Below are 15,926 nucleotides of genomic sequence, written 5' to 3'. Positions count from 1 at the left end.
TTTTTTACAAATTTGAATCGAATTTGGACTATTCCCTAGTCGAAGTACACAAAAAAGAGCTCAAAATAAGATTTTTTTCATTTGAAAATTCACCTCAACCTTAAAGTATGGTAATGGTAAAAAGGTGATCCAAATAACAGAAAGACCCCTTGGCCACAAAACCCCGCATCCAACGTATTCTGGATAATGACAACATACCTGCACAAATGAAATGGAAAAATATAGAGCTAATTTAATATAATAAAATGATACTTCTCTGTACAGGTTTATAAAAATCTATGCTAATTGAGTAATCATTTAATGTCAGACTACTGACACAAGAACCTATTATATATGATTAATGTTAATTAATTATCTGACACCCTCAGATAAGCCAGTAATTATGTTCATTTATACAGTTGAGGTTAAAATGAAGGGTCATCTTATTCTGTTCTGTAAGGTTTATATACATTTACATGTACTGTAATGTAAAAATCCTTTATGGGCTATAAGAATCTGAATCTGCGTGTCCTGCACCTTGAATGAGGTAGTTATACACAAAGGGGCAGATTTATCAAAGAACGAAGTGAAAATTCAAAGTAAAAAAATTAAATTTCAATCTATTTTTGTGTACTTCGACTAGATAACAGTCCAAATTTGATTTGAATTTAAAAAAAAATTAAAATTTGAATATCGAAATTTATCATGTACTGTCTCTTTAAAACTTCGACATTGACAATTTGCCATCTAAAACCTGCTGAATTGCTGTTTTAGCCTATGGGGAACCTCCTAGAACCTGTATGGAGTCATTTGGTGGACTTTGAAAAATCTAAGGTTTTTTTTTAAAAAAAACTTCTAATAGAATTCGATTGAATACAATCTTACTTCGATTGGAGCGATCAAATACAGCCTATTCACCTGCAAAAAAACCTTATTTTTTTATTCGAATTTCAAAGTAAGTAAATATTTGAATTATTACATAATTCGACCCTTGATAAATCTGCCACATAGTAAAGTATATCTCTCCCAGAATGCTTTATGAGTAAGTATGGAGTATAACAGGTACTGTGTTCACTGAGGCTGGAAAAGTAAATTTAGGTGATTTATGAGTTATCATACTGTATGTGGAAAAAGCGACGGGTAGTGAGTGAACTCTCTGTCCAGGAAGTAGTAACCAGCTGTATATATAATATACTGTAGGTAAGGAGGAGAAAAGTAAATGCCAGTGAAGTAAATGATTTTTTTTTTTTAGATATTCAGACTGCCAAAGGTCTATCAGAACTTTAATTTGATAGTTGCATATGCTGGGTTTTTTAAATGTTTGTATAAAAGCCCTACTGTGAATTGCACATAGGTAAATATCTGCTTAAAGTTATCCTGCGTGAATTACTTCTATATATACATGATTTCCCTATGGGGCAGATTTACTAAGCTCGAGTGAATAGTTTGAATCCAAAAATATTCGAATTTCAAAGTAATTTTTTGGGTACTTCGACCATTGAATTGGTCAAAGTAAAAACCGTTCGACTATTCGATAATCGAAGTACTGTCTCTTTAAAAAATCCTTCAACTCAATACTTTGCCAAATAAAAGCTAGCGAATTGAATGTTAGCCTATGGGGACATTGTGGGTTTTGGGCACTTTTTATGATCGAATAAAAATCATTCGATCGATTGCTTAAAATCGTTTGAATCGTTCAATCGAGGGATTTTTATTTGATAGTTCGATCGAACCTTTTGTGTTAAAATCCTTCAAAATCGATATTCAAATTAGAAGGATTTTACTTCGAGGGTCGAATTCGAGGGTTTTTTAACCCTTGAAATTCGACCCTTGATAAATCTGCCCCAATGTGTTATATTCTTGCTCTTCAAATTTGCCTATAAACCTGAGTCTATGCAAAAAAATAAAAAATAAAAATGCTTAATCCATATTAGAAGACTAAAACTGCTCTTCAAATGACTCTCTTCTGGCAATAACCATCATTTTTATTAATTTATCTGTGATTAGCGCTGACAGAAATTCTCTTCATAATAACTATCAATTACAGATCTATAATCGGAGGCTGATACAGATTAATTAGTGACATCAACCATGTGTGAATTTAACATTTTTAACAGAGAAAAATAGAACAGGCCACATTGCCCTCCACCTAAACCCCCCAACAATTACTGAAAATGTAGATTTGCTTTTAAAGGAGAATGAAAAGTTAAAAGTAAGTAAGCTTTATCAGAAAGGTCTATATAAATACACCAGTAAACCCTCAAAGTAATGCTGCGCTGAGTCCTCTGTCAAAAGAAACTCAGCATTTCTTTCCTTCTATTGTGTACTCATGGGCTTCTGTATCAGACTTCCTGTTTTCAGCTTAAACCTCCAGGGCTAGGGCTTGAGCATGCTCAGTTTGCTCCTCTCCCCCTCCCTCCTCTCCTCCCTGCTGTAATCTGAGTTCATAGCTATGAGGGAGAGACTCAGGCAGGAAGTGATGTTAAAGCAAGACAATATGGCAGCTGCTATCCAGAACAAACGGAGACAGTGTCTACAGCTGTTTACTTAGTTAAAGTAAAGCATTCTGCAGAATAAATATAACATTCTAGCTTGCACTGTTGTGGTTAATCTATTAGCAATAAACTGTCTCTGTAGCTTTCCTTCCCCTTTAAGAGCTTTGGACTCTAACCCTTTTGCTGGAAAAAATTGTAAAAATTATCACAGGGCAGATTTATCAAGGGTCGAATTTTGAAGTAAAAAATACTTAAATATTCGACCATCGAATTGAGATACTTCGACTTCGAATTTGAATATTGAATTCAAACTTTTTTCATCAAATTTGGGTATTCTGCGGTCGAAGTAAAATCATTCGATCGAACGATTAAATCTTTTGAATCGAACGATTCGAACGATTTTATCATACTATCAAACGATTTTACTTTAACTTTAAAAAAACGTAAAAAAATGCTGTAGAAGATCCCCATAGGCTAAGATAGCACTTTGCAAGTTTAATTTGGGGAATTATTGAAGTTGAAGTTTTTTTAAAGAGACAGTACTTTGATTATCGAATGGTCGAATATTCAAACTATTTTACTTCGAATCAAACTTTTTTACTTTGAAAATACCCTTGAATTCACTTCAACCCTTGATAAATCTGTCCCTACGTGTAAAGTGCATTCAGTGTAATACAAAATACCCTTCCATGCACTTTGTACATTAAATAAATAATATATATCTCCTTTTTCAAGGACATGGGTTCAATAGTTACAATGAGATACAAATTGGTACAACCCTTTTAAGGTATCAAACAGGAACTCACTAATGGGATATGACATCACAGCACTCGCTAGCACATTCAATTAACCCTTTAGTAGCTACATCTATGCTGCTGTTCCCCTTGCTCTAATATAGGAAATAAACCAAAATAAAAAAAACTGTGGAAAACCCATTGGGGACTAATGTGTTTAACTAATGGATCCACTATACCTCTCTTTTTCTTAATAATTAGGGATGGGCAAATTTGATCCATTTCGTTTTGCCAAAAATTTGCTGCCGGCAAAATGTCGCTGACGCCCATTAAAGTCTATGGGCGTCAAAAAAAATTTGTTCGACGCACAATGCCATACAAGTCTATTGGTGACATTTTTGCGGTGAAGCAAGGCAAAAAAAATCACCCATCCCTACTCACGATACCCCCCACATCTGGGTGGATGGACTTCTTCCAAAACCATGAATTTTAACTCTAAATCAGAGTGTCCCTTTTCCACATAATGTTTGGGAACCGTAATTTGGTGTTCAACCTTCTAATGGTCGATTTATGTTGGGATATATGAGTCTTTATCTGCAACATGGTCTCACATATATATATATATATATATATATATATATATATATATATATATATATATATATATATATATATATAAATTTAAACTTCTGTATGTATGTATTTTAGTGTTTTTATTTTATTATTTTTTATTTTATTATGAATTAATAAATGATCGTGAAATAAAAGAAAGAAAAAAGGCAAACATGCAGGTAAATAAGAATCGCAAAGCCAAAGGCAGCATCGGAATATTAATAAAATAATTACAGTATAAACTTTGAAGTTATCAAATAAAAATGTTAACATAATCCATATTTAAAAGTTAACAAAAAGTTTACAAGTATGAATATAGGTCACGGGCATTTTTCAGCTGGCATCTGTAATTCAGTTGTTTTGCCATTAACCTTTAAAAAGTTTTTGCTTCAAGATCTTTTGTGATCTATGTTTTCATCTAGGGTAAAAAATTATTTCAAATGTGTATAGTGCCTGAAATTTTTATGCTGATTTATCTGTTTGATTTGGTTCCACACTGAATGTGTAAATCCTGCCGTTTGTTAGAATAATAGGACTGAAGGTGATGATAGTTCCGTGAAGATGTATTTTCAAAAGAAAAATGATAAGTAATCTGCACCAGGCATCTAATCTTTGCATATTTTACCTTTCTAGATTGGACATAAAACAATTTCCCAAAATTGGATATACTGTCTGCTGTAGGTAACACATCCCTGGTGACATATTTGAGAAGGTAAGGCCCAATCAAAACTGTATTTTCTGTGAAGCTTATTTCATAAACCAGATTGAAAATGTAATATCTTTATGGCTAGGTCTGTCCTTAATAAAATGAGAATAATTCCGGGAATTTGATTTTCAAGTGAATTCACTTTATCACTGTTAAAGGACCATTTCATCTCATATACAAATTGGTCACCTGTACATCTCCTAATCAGGAATGCAATGCAGTAACAATATGAAAGCTAATTTGGGTATGTATACCCTTTTGCTATTACCCAATTCCATCATTTTGACAATCATTTAGAAGACTAAATAACAATGATTGGACGGTTTTAAAATGATTTAACCCTTTGAGTGCCAGGGTTTTGCTTTTGTTACTGTATACCATTTGGTGCCATGAAGCATGGGTGTAACACAGTAGAGGTCATTTGGCATTTAAAGGGTTAAAGTGGAGCCATTGTTTTCATAGCAATCTACCCAATTATATTGGGTGTTAAAAGGAAAAGGAACCCCATGAAATAAGCACTGGGCCCCCTCCCTATTTCCTAGCCTGATTTTGTGATGGGGATCTCTAACCAGGAGCATGTGTGCCTATACCAAGGAACATATTGGCTTCATTCGACTGGGGAATGAAAATCCTTCGACTTCGAATATCGAAGTCGAAGAATTTTGCGCAAAGTCAAAGAATTTTGCGCAAATACTTAGATTGAACGATCGAAGGAATAATCGTTCGATCGAACGATTAAATCCTTTGAATCGAACAATTCGAAGGATTTTAATCCAACGATCGAAGGATTATCCTTCGACCAAAAAAAGTTAGGCAAGCCTATGCAGACCTTCCCCATAGGCTAACATTGGGTTCGGTAGCTTTTAGGTGGCGAACTAGGGGGTCGAAGTTTTTTCTTAAAGAGACAGTACTTCGACTATCGAATGGTCGAATAGTCGAACGATTTTTAGTTTGAATCCTTCGATTCGAAGTCGAAGTCATAGTCGAAGGTCGAAGTAGCCCATTCGATGGTCGAAGTAGCCAAAAAAACACTTCGAAATTCAAAGTTTTTTTTCTTCTATTCCTTCACTCGAAGTTAATGAATTGGCCCCTTAGAATCTACCAACACTGCTGCACAATTCTCTATTTTCATTTGAGGCAGGCCAGACTACTTTTGGGGGTCCACTTGGTGCATTATGAGATTGGGCCTAAGAAAGGGACTTTTTGATTAATGTATGGGTTTTATTGTACTTTTATTTAACCCTAAATAAAGGTCATTTAAAGCCTGACGTGTTACGTGCATCCTTGGTATTAATATGGGAGTATGAAAAGACAAAACATGACAAGGAAAAAAATATTTGAATTAGATTTATTATGGGACAGGGATATGTGTTCAATTTTAAATTAAATCACAAATATTTAAATGTGATTTATGATATCGATAACCAATTGTATCCCCATGGTGATGCACAGTAAAGGAAATTAACAGAATAAACTGAGAAAGGAATATAAACTCCTGCAGAAACTAACAGATTGTTTTTAAATATTTATGTTTAGTGATGAGTAATTTTTCTGTTTCCAAGTTTCACTGCGAAAATGATGCCCATACATAAAAAATATTTTTGTCACCCATAGACTTCAATGCATTTTCGCAAATTTACACTGTTTACAGCGAAAGTGAAACGAGCCCATCACTATTTATGTTATTCTATAGAAAAATTCTATAGAAAAATCTATTGAAATTATAATTTTTTCCAATACTGGACCTGTGGTTCTCTCACTGTTGTTAAGGATGGGGAGGTGAGCTTAGAAAGTTTTGCTACTTCTACACTACCATGCTTCATAAAAATTCACAGACAGCATTCTTGTCACCCTTAATCTTAGAACGTGATTGTAGGTGGTAAAGAAATGAGACCACGTACAGTACATCTTTGGCATTTATGCCAAACAAAAAGGATTCTTAAAGATCTACTAACTGTAAATCAGTGACGGGCTGGCCAGAATTAATGGTATTAATGTTATCATTGATAGGTAAATCCTTTTAAAGGGATACTGTCATGGGAAAAAAAAAATTTCAAAATGAATTAGTTAATAATGCTGCTCTTGCAGAATTCTGCACTGAAATCCATTTCTCAAAAGAGCAAACAGATTTTTTTATATTCAATTTTGAAATCTGACATGGGGCTAGAAAAATTGTCAATGTCCCAGCTGCCCCAAGTCATGTGACTTGTACTCTGATATACTTCAATCACTCTTTACTGCTGTACTGCAAGTTGGAGTGATATCACCCCCCTCCCTTTTCCCCACCAGCAGCCAAACAAAAGAACAATGGGAAGGTAACCAGATAACAGCTCCCTATCACAAGATAACAGCTGCCTGGCAGATCTAAGAACAACACTCAATAGTAAAAACCCATGTCCCACTGAGACACATTCAGTTACATTGAGAAGGAAAAACAGCAGCCTGCCAGAAAGCATTTCTCTCCTAAAGTGCAGGCACAAGTCACATGACCAGGGGCAGCTGGGAAATTGACAAAATGTCTAGCCCCATGTCAGATTTCAAAATTGAATATAAAAAAATCTGTTTGCTCTTTTGAGAAATGGATTTCAGTGCAGAATTCTGCTGGAGTAGCACTATTCACTGATGCATTTTGAAAAAAACATGTTTTCCGATGACAAGATTCCTTTAAGTACAACAATAGTTGTGAGTCTCTTCAAAAACAGTCAAGATTATGAAAAATACAAAAATATTTATTTGGACATAGTTAAAAACGGCCAAAAAAGCCATTTTTTACTATGTCCAAATAAATATTTTTGTATTTTTGATAGTCTTGACTGTTTTTGGAGGGACTCACAACTATTCTTGCACTTTTTTGGATATACACCTGTGGACTGGGGTGAATTTTGAGTATAACCCTCCCATATAAACAACTTTTGCTTGTTAGCACAACTTATTGAAATGTTTTAATTGTGGTAGTGCATACATTTTTTCCTAGCACCTGTTCTTTTTGTTTAGGTAAATCCTTTTGAATTGCTTAAGAAATACTGGGATGTACTTTGAAATTATGTTTTTCTGTAAAAAAAAAAAAAACTATTTTTTTTCCAAATGTTAGTCATTTTAGTTTGGTTTAATGTTTAAGATTTATCAATTAAATAAAATCTGGAAAATGCATAAATTTGACAATTAACAACTGGTAAGCTTCTCTAAAAGTCAGTGGGGTGTGTACTTTCAACATTCAAGCTAATTTTTTTTATAGTCAAATTTCTAAAATTGCATTGAACAATTTGAATTTCCCTGTTGAATTTGGATAAAAATTCAATTAGAAAAATACTAAGAGAGGCCGTTTATTTACTGTATGTTTAAGGATCTTATTATGTAATTTGTTGGCTATCCTGAACCATGAAACATATAACAATACCATTGCAAAATTGCAATATATATCTTAATATATTTTAAAATGAAACATATTCCCACTTTATTATTTACCTTTTATTATAATTATATGAAGACGATTACTTCAAATAATATTGATCACTGTTTCCATTGTAAAAAAAAGATCCTTTTTTATTCTCCTTATTACATTAAAATATAAGAAATAACCTATACCCATGAGCATTACAGAACTATTTTAAAAAGAACAAAGAACAAAGAAACAGAACAAATTGTCTTTAAAGCATGTGTGCTTTAAAGTTCAGTGACATTTAAACTGTTTTTTTCCAACTCTAGAAACTTGGAAGGTTTAATCAATTGTACCATTACAGAGAATCTGCTTCTTGTATCAGGTGAATGCCAAATTGCTTACTGTTCATTAGAAGGAACTCTCTGCATTAAAGAAGATTTTGTTTCTAGAATGTGAGTGAGTTTAATGTTGCAGTTAATTGACTGTCAAAAGTTTTTAAGAAAATCAGAAAGGATAGAATACTGGACAAATAAATAAGTACACGTTTTTGGATCTGTTATTTTAGAAAACATTTCCTGAGAAGGTTCAGCCTTGTCTGAAAAAGACAATAAACTGTCTTATGAAAAATAAGGTAAGACAAGAAGCTCAAGAGCAATCTACATACAAAAAATAACTAAAAATACACTTTCCTGGCTCTCCATATGCCAATCAAAAAATTCTGCATTATACTGATACAGACTGGTCTGTAGTTGGGATCCACCCTGGTTGTGCTTTCAAACTCATTGGGTGGCCTCTAGCCTATAGGGTATTCCATGTAAATATTTTAAATTCATTAAACTCTTTGGGGTTTTTGGGGAACCTTTAGTTAGTTCCATTCAGTTTAGTCACTAGTGGACACTGCAGTCTTTTGTTGAGGATTTAGGGGCAGATTTATCAAGGGTCGATTTTCGAAGTGGAAAATACTTTGAAATTCGTCCATCGAATAGAATGTGCAATCGTATTCCGATCCTAGTATGATCGTACTTCGAATCGTACAATTCAAACAATTTTATCAGACGATCGTACGATTTTCCTTCGATACCCAAAAACTTTGAAATATGCTCTGGCAGGTCCCCATAGGCTAACATAGCACTTCGGCAGGTTTTAGGGGCTGATTCACTAAGGGTCGAATATCGAGGGTTAATTAACCCTCGATATTCGACTGGGAATTGAAATCCTTCGACTTCGAATATCGAAGTCGAAGGATTTAGCACAAATAGTGCGATCGTACAATCAAAGGATTATTCCTTCGATCAAACGATTAAATCCTTTGAATAGAACGAATCGAAGGATTTAAATCCAACGATCGAAGGAATATCCTTCGATCAAAAAAAGTTAGCCAAGCCTATGAGGACCTTCCCCATAGGCTAACATTGACTTCGGAAGCTTTTAGATGGCGAACGAGGGGGTCAAAGTTTTTTTTAAAGAGACAGTACTTAGACTATCGAATGGTCGAATAGTCGAACGATTTTTAGTTTGAATCTTTTGATTCGAAGGGTGAAGTAGCCCATTCGATGGTCGAAGTAGCCCAAAAAAAACTTCGAAATTCGAAGTTTTTTACCTTCGAATCCTTCACTCGAAGTTAGTGAATCGGCCCCTTAGTATTGAAGTCTAAGTTTTTTTAAAGAGACAGTACTTCGACTATCGAATGGTCTAATATTTGAACGATTTTTACTTCAAATCGAAGTAAATTCGAAGTCATAGTATCCTATCGATGGTCGAAGTTTTCAAAAAATTACTTCGAAATTCAAACTTTTTATACTTCAAAAATTCACTCGATCCTTAGTAAATCTGCCCTTTAGTTCCAGTTATCATAATTGCTCCATCTCATATGGCTAACAATAATGTAAATAAGGGTTTACAGGTATGGGATCTGTTATCTGGAAACCCATTACCCAGAAAGCACCAAATTACAGAAATGGCATCTCTCATAGACTCCGCTTTATTCAAATGATTCGATTTTTAAAAAATGATTTCCTTTTTCTCTGTAATAATAAAACAGTAGCTCGTGCTTAATCCAAACTAAATTAGAATTAATCATTATTGGAGACAAAACCAGCCTATTCGGTTTATTTAATGTTTACATGATTTTCTAGTAGACTTAAGGTATGAAGATTCAAAGATCCAGTATCCAGATAAAACCCCCAGGTCTCGAGCATTCTAGATAACACGTACCATACCTATATAAACAAAACTGCCTGCAGAACTGTTACTGTTGGGGTATTGAAGGATACAGTATGTAGCTGACCAACAGGTTAGCCAGTACTAGCACAGAGAATTACAGCTGTCTATTCAGGTGCTTTCAATCTCTCGTTGATGGGAATAATTACTCGGTGCCCTTGCTGGGTAATTGAAGTTTGATTGAGGTTATGGGAGTAATCAACCACAATCCATTGGTCAAGTTAAAAATAAAAGGGAAAAGTATGTAAAGATTTGAAAATGAATACCTTGTGCTGATTGTATGTAGCAGTTTTATTGACTGACCTTGCACTACTAATACAGTTCTTAAGCATAAGAGACGTTGCCTTTATTTACAAGCTAACTATTGTACTTACGTATCGAAACACCCACAGCAGCAAACAATTGCTTAGTTAATCTTCAAGGTCAATGAATGAGAGAAGAACCGATTGATCAGTTCTAATCTTGCTTTCTTACAAATCTATGCAGTTTGTCTTATGGTGCCCAGCAGTCTGCATTTTTCTCTTATTTGTTCCCATTTGTTGCTGACCTGCATTGATCTCATTCCTGATTTGACTCCAATGTATGAGGTTCAAACTGTGACTGATTTACACACTTCATATTAAGGGGCAGATTTATCAAGGGTCGAATTTCGAAGTAAAAATACTTCGAAATTCGACCATCGAATTAAACTACTTCGAATATCGAAGTCAAAGGATTTTTCACCGAATTTGCCCATCGAAGGATCGAATTTCAAAGTAAAAAATACTTCGAAATTCGACCATCGAATTAAAATACTTTGAATATCGAAGTCAAAGGATTTTTCACCGAATTTGGCCATCGAACGATCGAAGTAAAATCGTTCAATCAAACGATTAAATCGTTCGAATCGAACAATTCGAGCGATTTTAGTGTACTATCGAACGATTTTACTTCGATGTGTAAAGACTTAGAAATTGGTTGTAGAAGGTCCTCATAGGCTAACATAGCACTTCGGCAGTGCTAATTTGGCGAAGTATTGAAGTCGAAGTTTTTTAAAGAGACAGTACTTAGATTATCGAATGGTCCAATATTCAAACTATTTTTACTTCGAATCAAATTTGAAGTCGTAGTATCCTATTTGATGGTCGAAGTATCCAAAAAATTAGGTGGGTTAATTGGAACCTGATAAAATTGTGCATAGTACAAATGCAATAGTGAACTTTGATTGTAAGCTCCATTGGAACCAGGGCTGATGAAAATATTGAAAAATCTATAGTAGGATACCTACCGGTAGTACTGTAAGTGAGCTGATCATAAAGTAGATACTGCAGTGTTATTGTGAATTATTTACATTTGCATATATACAAAGTATATTGTAAGTCCCTAAGCTCAGTAAGTGACAGCAGCACAGAGCATGTGCAGTGAATCAGCAGAAAAGAAGATGGGGAGCTACTGGGGCATCTTTGGAGACACAGATCTTTACTGCTAAAAGGCTGTGGTTGCCTTGGGCTGGTACAGAAGCCCAAAACATAATGTACAACTACAGATGAAGCCACTTGGATTTGTGAGATAAATGCGTCATGACTCATGGTTAATTGAAGAAACTGCGTTATCTAAAGTCATCTTAACTCATTTAATGCATTTAACCTTTGCATTAGCATACCAAAACACCATTGTGAACAATGGTGAATGCCTTAATTAGATGGGATGTTGTGACGCAGTTTTCTGTGTTAAATGAGATAAATGGGATATCTGTGTTTAGTTATTCTGTGTTAAACAGACAAACCAAAGTGGCTGCATCTGTACTTCTGTAGTTAAGCTTTAGTTCTCCATTAAACACCTCTTGTCGCCTAAATTGTAGAGCAATATATAATTGTTCACGTAGCTGTGAATATATGTGTTATCTATAAAAAAGGTGGAGAGGAACATGTTTGTTTGATGACTTTGTTAAAGGAACAGTAACATCAAAAAATACAAGTTTTATTAAAAGTAATAATATAATGCAGTGTTGCCCTGCACTGTTAAAACTACTGTGTTTGCTTCAGAAACACTACTATTGTTTATATAAATAAGCTGCTGTGTAGCAATGGGGGCAGCCATTCAAAGGAGAAAAGGCTCAGGTTACACGGCAGATAAGCTCCGTTATCCACTATTTAACCTGTGCCATATAGTCATTTTTGAATTTCCGCCATTACTACACAGCAGCTTTTTTATATGAACTATAGTTGTGTTTCTGAAGCAAACACACCACAACCTTACTTGCTTTTTCATTTTTACTATTTCCCTTTGTGTCTTCCTCTTCCTCAAGTTGAAATATGTCTTAAAGGCATACTGGCTAGTAATGCACAAATGTGTTCATCATGGTTTTGCAAAAAATGTCTTCACTGGTGAAAAGTGTTGTGGTAGTAAAAATGTTGGCATAGACTCTAATATATTTTTCTAATATATAGTCGAAGGATTTACCGCTATTCGTTCGTTCGAACGATCGTAGGAAAAATTGTTCGAACGATTAAATCCTTCGAATCGAACGATTCTAAGGATTTTAATCCATCGATTGAACGATTGTCCTTCGATCAAAAAAAGCTAGGAAAGCCTACTGTATGTGGACCTTCCCCATTGGCTAACATTGATGCTCGGTATGTTTTAGGTGGCGAAGTAGGTGGTCGAAGTTTTTTTTAAAGAGACAGTACTTTGACTATCGAATGGTCGACTAGTCGAACGCTTTTTAGTTTGAATTGTTCGATTCGAAGTCGAAGTCGTAGGTCAAAGTAGCCAATTCGATGGTCGAAGTAGCCAAAAAAATACTTCAAAATTCGAAGTATTTTTTATTCTATACTTTCACTCGAGCTAAGTAAATGTGCCCCTTACATTATTATGCTACCACTGTTCCAAGGCTGACAAATGGGTTGAGGGCAGCCTAAGATTTCTAGGAGTTGGGTGTTTATCAATAAATCTTTACATTTTGCTGGACCAGTTTGGAGTTTTTGAAATGTTTTGTGATTGAGGATCTCTTTGGCCAACACATCTGCATTAAGGGCTGAAAGAGTCTGCAGTGTCCCCTAATTGCAGGTTTCATTTGAGTATTATCACACTAAAGTTCATCAACTGCATATTCTCACTAATACCAGCAGCACATCAATACACCAGTGACATCCCATGACACCAATCAGGCAGTTCCAATTTATTCTGTTAAAGGGATACTGTCATGGGAAAAAAACATTTTTTCAAAATGCATCAGTTAATAGTGCTGCTCTAGCAGAACTCTGCATTGAAATCCATTTCTCAAAAGAGCAAACAGATTTTTTTATATTTCATTTTGAAATCTGACATGGGGCCAGACATATTGTCAATTTCCCAGCTGATAAACTTCAATCACTCTTTACTGCTGTACTGCAAGTTGGAGTGATATCACCCCCTCCCTAGCAGCCTAACAACAGAACAATAGGAAGGTAACCAGATAACAACTCCCTAACACAAGATAACAGCTGCCTGGTTGATGTAAGAACATCACTCAATAGAAAAAAACCATGTCCCACTGCATTCTATTCAGTTACATTGAGAAGGAAAAACGACAGCCTACCAGAAAGTAATTCCATCCTAAAGTGCAGGCACAAGTCACATGACTGGGGCAGCTGGGAAATTGACAATATGTCTAGCCCCATGTCAGATTTCAAAATTGAATATAAAAAAATCGGTTTGCTCTTTTTTAAAATGGATTTCAGTTCAGAATTCTGCTGGAGCAGCACTATTAACTGATGCATTTTGCAAAAAACATGTTTTCCCCTGACAGTATCCCTTTAACTGTTTCTTGAGCCAGTAGAGGATTCGAGATTTTAAGTTAGAATCTATTTGATCCCAGAATATTGACCAAGTTTCTGTAAATATACATATGTGAGTGGGATCTTCTGATTTAATCCTTATTGCTTCTTGCCAACAAAGATTATTTAGAAGAGACTGGATATTTGAAAGAGGAGTAGTTTCTGACAACCAATTTGAGAATAGTAATTTCTTTGGTAGCAGCTCTAAACAAAATCACCAGGTTAAAATGAGAGTTACTTATAACATTAAGTTGTCCCTGTAAATCCTTATCTGGAGAGTTTAGGTGGAGAAATGCCAATTTTGGGCTTAATTTAATATGAAGCTTCAACTTGTAGTTCAGATACTTCTCTAGAATTAGCCAAACTTTTTGCAACTTAGGGCAACTCCAGAGGTAGTGAAAAAAATCTACATTTAATTGGGAGCATTTTGGACAGAAAGGCTGGGAGCCCAAACCTATTGACTTTCTGTACAATTTCCCATATCTTAAGTAGATCAATTTAAAATGTTGAACCCTCCAATTTTCAAACACCAAGGGGCAAATTTACTTATGGTAAATTAACCCTCGATATTCCACTGTCGAAGTTAAATACTTTGAATATCGGAAAATCGTTAGATCGAATGATATTTCTTTGACCAAAAAAATATTGCAAAGCCTATGGGGACCTTCCCCATAGGCTAACATTGACTTCGGTAGGTTTTAGGTGGCGAACTAGGGGGTCAAAGTTTTTTTTAAAGAGACAGTACTTCGACTATCGAATGGTCGAATAGTTGAACGATTTTTACTTCTAATCGTTCGATACGAAGTCGAAGGTCGAAGTAGCCCATTCGATGGTCGAAGTAGCCAAAAAAAACATTCGAAATTCGAAGTTTTTTTTATTCTATTCCTTCACTCGAGTGAAGCAAATGGGCCCCCAAGTGCTTATTATATTTACAAAATCGAGAGTATAAGTTGAGTGGGAGTGATTTTGGATTGCATATAATGCGACCACTTTTCAGCTATTCTTTTAAGTGGATGATTTTTCTTATTTTTTGGAACCCACACATTTTGACAGTTCATTTAATCAGGATTCTCAGTTAAATTATGTATTTTTGAAAAGAAAATGACTCTTTGTTTTGGACTCCTAGCAAACCACTCTTAATAAACAAATACTTGAAGTGGTCGTTGGGCTTCGGGTTGTTTTCTCTCTTTAACTCAGGTCAGTTACGTAAATTTCCATTAGTAGGATCTACCACATCTTTAATCAAGGTGAGTTCTTACTCTTGCCGGAGATGAAAGAAGGGAAGCCAGATTTTGAATTTTAAGCCTTACTTCTTTTTCATTTGTTTAACCAATTCTGCAGGCTACAACATTGCTAAAATTGAGATATATGGAGTAAGTGGAGTGACCTCACAAGGTCATAGCAGGCTGGCACAGGGCACCAAAGAACAGTCAAATTGGAAGAAAAATCTTAAATGACTTGCTTGCTCTAGAAAGGATTTATTTGACAGAACCGTTTTTACATTGATGCCTACATCATAAATCATTTTGACAGGCCACATAATTTATTTCTTATTTATTTTTTTCTTTGGATGAAAATGCAAAAAGTTAATTCTTTATTTGGACTCCAGAGATTATTTTCGTTATTTGACTCCAAAGGTCTTTTGATACTGCCTCTTCCTTCATTTTTTCAGAGTGTGAGAAATGAAGGTTAGTTTGTAAGCCATGAAGTATTGTGTTTAATACTAGTTGCTTTGTTTGTGTTCATAAAAGTAGTGTGTTGATGTGCATTTTATTTGTTTATTTAAGGATAAGTTGCTGTAGGCAGTGGTGGAATAAAACAGTTGTTCTTGATTGTGTGTGGTTTGGAATTGTTTTATATGTTTGTTGTGCAGCAGTCAGGCTGGTTGTTAGCAATTTATCACTCTAGCAATCAGGAAGATGTTTGGAAGTCAGAATGGAGATTTCCTGAATAAAAACAATAAAATCAAAGCCTCACGGTCAATCTGGGAGTTTTTTGGTTGGA

At 34.8% G+C, this 15,926-nt stretch overlaps 1 protein-coding gene across 1 annotated transcript in view; it reads left to right on the top strand.

The window, feature by feature from the left end:
- LOC108710006 (contactin-5) overlaps nt 1–15,926 on the top strand; it is a 759,713-nt gene that overhangs the window by 244,274 nt on the left and 499,513 nt on the right. Inside the window, exon 3 of the mRNA XM_018250343.2 lies at nt 4,454–4,532. The gene's annotated coding sequence lies outside the window, so the exon portion shown is untranslated. The remainder of the gene's footprint in view (nt 1–4,453; nt 4,533–15,926) is intronic.

Source organism: Xenopus laevis, chromosome 2S (assembly GCF_017654675.1).
Source record: "Xenopus laevis strain J_2021 chromosome 2S, Xenopus_laevis_v10.1, whole genome shotgun sequence".
In the NCBI taxonomy this organism is placed as follows: Eukaryota; Metazoa; Chordata; class Amphibia; order Anura; family Pipidae; genus Xenopus; species Xenopus laevis.
This window is presented reverse-complemented; position numbering and strand designations above follow the sequence as displayed.